The sequence below is a fragment of the Bombina bombina genome, chromosome 5, assembly GCF_027579735.1.
Source record: "Bombina bombina isolate aBomBom1 chromosome 5, aBomBom1.pri, whole genome shotgun sequence".
Classification (NCBI taxonomy): Eukaryota; Metazoa; Chordata; class Amphibia; order Anura; family Bombinatoridae; genus Bombina; species Bombina bombina.
In genome coordinates, this window is record NC_069503.1 from 203,312,113 (window position 1) to 203,318,112 (window position 6,000).

Below are 6,000 nucleotides of genomic sequence, written 5' to 3' on the forward strand. Positions count from 1 at the left end.
TTGTAACCCTTGATTGTTAAGATACAATATCCTACCATACCCCTTACACTCAACACTATCCTCCCTGCCAGTGCCATAAATTTAAGTGATACTGAGATGGTCATTAATTATAAAATGCTATATGCATATGACCATGATAAAAAATGCATCACATATTGTGACCCTTGATTATTAATATTTACAATATCATACCATTCTCCTCATACTCAAACAATAATAACCATACTAGTGCCATACATTAGAGTGATACTGAGATCCCTGGGAGGCAGCTTAGAAAATACTATTTCAAATTAAAACACAGTGCATAATAAAGTGGTACTTTATTAGCGTTTTAGCCTCTCAGCTGCCTCCCAGGGACCTCAGTGCATTTTAAAAATTAGAACAAGTTAATATTTTCCCTCAGATGTGAAGACGTGGGGCTCACAGGAACTGCAGTGACAGAACAGGAACTATCATGATTCCACAGCAACGCCTGTAATGAAAAAGCCGGTGTCGTGTCGGTGCTAAATTCCGATGGGCCACTCTTATGCTACAGTAACACCAGTCCACCAATCACCTGCTAGAGATATCTCCTTCCCAGTCTATGTCCCTCCCCTCCTCCCCGGAACCATCCCAGGAATGCTGACTGCTTAGAGGGAGAGACACGTCACGTGTGCATTCAGGATCTTCTCTTCAGTCGCCGCTAAGCTTGTTCACATGGGGCGAGTGATGTCACTTCTGGGCGGGGCTAAAAATCACGTACTCTTTCATTTTTTAAACCGCAGCGATTAATCGTGCAGCCCTATTTTTGGGTAATTCATATTATTATTATTATCATTTATTTGTAGAGCACCAACAGATTCCGATATCCAGTCGGAATGTTAAAAAGGCGCGTTTCCAAGCAATGGCGGTGAGCATTCCTATAGAAGTCAATGGGAGCGTGACATCGCCATTCGTCAGCATTTTTCCTGCAGAGGGGGCCCTATTTGAAGTGTGCCTACTAAGTGTTACTAACTGTAATAAACTATACTATAAATAATAAACATTATTACAACTATATAGCTATGTTGCTAAAGTTAACAGTGTATAAATAATGTGTCACAGAGATGTGCTAAAACGCCAGCGGCACCGGCAATACCTGCTCTGCCTGTCCATGCTCCTGGAACTTAGTGCCGGACCGGAATTGAGCCATGGACTGGTGGCGGTGGCCGACTGCTGGGGGACCGGAAAAACCTGCTTGGCCTATGTGGGCTTCTGGAACTCAGTGCCGGATCTTGATTTAGCCACGGACCGCCGCTAACGGTCCAGCATTGAGTTCCAGGAGACCGGATAGGCCTAGCAGGTTTTGCCGGTCCTCTGGCTGTCAGCGCATCTCTGTGACAAAATATGCATTGTCATGTAAAATGTAGATTATTTAAAGTGTTGGAGATATCTTAAAAAAAAATTAATAGTTGCTTGCTGTTATTTCAAACATAAGATATGGAGAGTCCATGACGTCATCAATTACTAGTGGGAATATCATATCACTCCTGGCCAGCAGGAGGAAGCAAAGAGCACCACAGCAAAGCTGTTAAGTATCACTCTCCTTTCCAAAATCCCCAGTCATTCTCTTTGCCTTTGTCAGTGGAGGAGGTGAAGTTCTGGTGTCTGAAGAAAATTGGATTTCTTTTGCTGCAAGCAAGATTTTTTTGGGTCTAGCCGTAGTCCATGTTAATCTCTTCAGTAGGGTAGTGGTGGCTTTAAAGTAGTTAGGAACTTGTGAGGTGGTCCTTGCTGCGCTAGTATAGAAAGCCAGATTATGTTTACTCTGTTCTTTCTCTTTCTACAGGTCTCTGTGAGAAGTATGTGTCCTCTCATACCGTGTAAGTTGTCGTCCTGCCTGACAGCTACATTGCAGATAAGTGCCTTTTTGTCTTCTAGGTTAGAAGATGGGCACTTGTCCAGCCTCCAGAATTTTCCTAGGTTCTGGGGGCTCTCTTGGCAGTGATCAAGTCTCAGGGAATTGGCGCCCTTCCTTGATGACATATTGGTTCAGGCCAGAGGCGTATTAACGGATAGGCCAACAGGGCCGGTGCCTATAGCGACGGATTTTGGGGGGCGGCACTTGTCCACACCACACTGCACTAACGCTGCTAACTGCTTTGAAAAAAATATTTTTTTAACTTTGAGCGGGCGTTCACGGGTCAACCAGCCTGCTTCCACTATCTTCAGCATCATACAAGGAAAGACTCCATCAGGAGCGGGGTGTGTTACACTAGTGTCAGGCTGTCATCGCATTCTCAGACACTTGATAGCGCTCACTGCAGTCTCAGGCATTTCCTCTCTGTTATTCTGCTCACATTCCTTTCTGATGTTTTTACAGCAGGGCTGTGAGCAGAGGAAATTGACTGAGAGGTCATAAACACTTTAGCTCAGTGCTGGCAGCAGTGATGTAAATGGGAACACAGAAGCAGGCTGGATGCGTGACAGATTCCAATGTGCAGTGTGGTACTTGACAAACTGTTGGCTCAGCTGGCCTCCTTCCCTGCCTGCTCTCTTCATGGTACGTTCCTCATTACTGGGTCTTTAAACTATTATAAAATCTTTCAGAGTGTGCAGGGCCAAGCGGTGCCGAGGCAGTTGTTACAGATTACATAAACACCGTTTGGCCCTGCACACTCCAGTCTGCTGGGCTGGGGACTTGTTACAGGCGCAGGGACTCTGGACTTGGGTGGATTCTGTTCTCCCCTTAAACATTTTGGGATTGAGAACGATTTACGATGCTCTGATGGCTTGGCCTCAGTTTGGTTTATCAGGTTTCAGTTGGTCGATATCTCCTCAGTGACTTACATCAACCACCAGGGAGGAACTCGGAGTTCCTTAGCCATGAAGAAGTTTGTTCGAATTTTTCAGTGGGCGGTAGCTCACAATTGCTGTCTATGTGCCATCCACATTCCAGGTGTGAACAACTGGGAAGCGGACTTTATCCCGGGAAGGGGGCTCTCCATCGGAGGTGTTCTCCAGGTTAACCCTCAAATGGGGGGTGCTGGAGTTTGATCTGATGGTGTCTCGGCAGAACGCCAAGCTTCCAAGGTACGGTTTAAGGCCAAGAGATCCGCAGGCCGCCCTGATAGATGCTCTGGCGGTTCCTTGGGATTTCAGTCTATCCCCCGTTTGCGCTCCTTCCACGAGTCATTGCTCGTATCCAACAGGAAAGAGCAAAGTAATTCTGATAGCTCCTGCATGGCCTTGCAGGATCTGGTATGCAGACCTAGTGAAGATGTCATCTCTTCCACCTTGGAGGTTGACTCTGAGGAAGGACCTTCTAACTCAGGGTCCATTCCTTCATCCAAATCTCGTTTCTCTGAAGCTGACTGCTTGGAGGTTGAACACTTAGTTCTGTCTAAGCGTGGTTTTTCTGAGTCAGTCATTGAGACCATGCTTCAGGCTTGTAAGCCTGTTACTAGAAGGATTTACATTAAGGTATTGCGTAAATACCTTTATTGGTGTGAATCCAGGGGCTACTCTTGGAGTAGGGTCAGGATTCCTAAGATTTTATCTCTTCTCCAGGAAGGTCTGGAGAAGGGATTGTCAGTCAGTACTCTGAAGGGTCTGATTTCTGCATTATCTGTTTTGTTACACTAGCGTCTGGTGGATGTGCCAGATGTGCAATCTTTTTGTCAGGCTATAAATGTAGGATAGAAATGAGCGCTGGAGATGATATCCTGCTACCTCAGTTTAACCCCTCAAATTCAAAACAGATATTGCAATTAAAGAAAAAAGAGGAGCGCTAAATGCACGGATACAATTTAATCTAAAAATAACATATAATATCAAATCACATCAATGTATACAATAGTATCAATATTAACTATTTAAAAAATCAGGATGACTCCCGATATATATATTTCTCTTGTAAGATGTATCAAGTCCAACGGATTCATCCTTACTTGTGGGATATTCTCCTCCCCTACAGGAAGTGGCAGAGAGAGCACCCACAGCAGAGCTGCCTATATAGCTCCCCCCTTAGCTCCACCCCCCAGTCATTCTCTCTGCCTGCTTAACTGCTAGGAAGGGCAAAGAGGAGTGTGGTGACAAAAATGTTAGGTTTTTATTTTCTCAAGCAAAAGTTTGTTATTTTTAAATGGTACCGGTGTGTACTATTTACTCTCTGGCAGAAAAGGGTGGCTTTTCTGAGATCTCACGGGTGGACGGTGAACATAAAAAAAGAGTTCTCTCTTCCCCCTTATAAGAGTTTCCTTCCTAGGGACTCTGATAGACTCGGTAGAAATGAAAATATTTCTGATGGCGGTCAGAAAATCAAAGCTCTTAACCACTTGCCGAGCTATTCATTCCATTCCTCGGCCATCAGTGGCTCAGTATATGGAGGTAATCGGACTCATGGTAGCGGCAATGGACATAGTTCCTTTTGCCCGCCTACACCTCAGACCACTACATCTATGCATGCTCAAACAGTGGAATGGGGATTATGCAGATTTGTCTCCTCAACTGCATCTGGACCAGGAGACCAGAGATTCTCTTCTCTGGTGGTTGTCTCAGGACCACCTGTCTCAGGGAATGTGTTTCCGCAGGCCAGAGTGGCTCATTGTAACGACAGATACCAGCCTGCTAGGCTGTGATGCAGTCTGGAACTCCCTGAAAGCACAGGGCTTATGGTCTTGGAAGGAATCTCTTCTCCCGATAAATATTCTAGAACTGAGAGCGATATTCAATGCGCTTCAGGCATGGCCTCAGCTTGCTGCGGCCAAATTCATCAGGTTTCAGTCGGACAACATCACGACTGTAGCTTATATCAATCAACAAGGAGGAACAAGGAGTTCTCTAGCGATGATTGAGGTAACCAAAATAATCCGATGGGCAGAGGATCACTCTTGCCATCTCTCAGCAATCCACATCCCAGGAGTAGAGAACTGGGAGGTGGATTTCCTAAGTCGTTAGACTTTTCATCTGGGGGAGTGGGAACTCCATACGGAGGTATTTGCCCAGCTGATTCAGCTATGGGGCAGACCAGAATTTGATCTGATGGGCTGGCGTCCCGTCAGAATGCCAAACTTTCTCGTTACGGGTCCAGTTCCTGGGATCCCAAGGTGGTACTGATAGATGCTCTAGCAGTGCCTTGGTCCTTCAATCTGGCCTATGTATTTCCTCTCCTTCTACGTCTGGTTTCCAGAAGAAAGCAGGAGAGAACTTCGGTGATTCTGATAGCACCTGCGTGGCCACGCAGGACTTGGTATGCAGACCTAGTGGACATGTCCTCGGTTCTACCATGGACTCTGCCAATGAGGCAGGACCTTCTAATCCAAGGTCTGTTCACGCATCCAAATCTAATTTCTCTGCGTCTGACTGCTTGGAGATTGAACGCCTGATTCTATCAAAGCGTGGTTTCTCTGAGTCGGTCATTGATACCCTGATTCAGGTTAGAAAGCCTGTCACCAGGAAGATCTATCATAAGATTTGGCGCAAATATCTTTATTGGTGTGAATCCAAGGGTTACTCATGGAGTAAGATTAGGATTCCTAGAATATTGTCTTTTCTCCAAGAAGGTTTGGAGAAGGGATTATCAGCTAGTTCCTTATAAGGACAAATATCTGCTTTGTCTATTCTTCTACACAAACGTCTGGCAGATGTCCCAGACGTTCGAGCATTTAGTCAGGCTTTGGTCAGAATCAAGCCTGTATTTAAACCTGTTGCTCCGCTATGGAGCCTAAATTTAGTTCTTAAAGTTCTTCAAGGGGTTCCGTTTGAACCTATGCATTCCATGGATATTAAGCTTCTATCTTGGAAAGTTTTGTTTTTAGTAGCTATCTCTTCGGCTCGAAGAGTTTCTGAGCTATATGCTTTACAGTGTGATTCCCCTTATCTTATTTTCCATGCAGATAAGGTGGTTTTGCGTACCAAACCTGGGTTTCTTCCTAAGGTTGTTTCTTATAAGAATATCAATCAAGAGATTGTTGTTCCTTCACTGTGTCCTAATCCTTCTTCAAAGAAGGAACGTCTGTTGCACAATCTTGATGTGGTTCG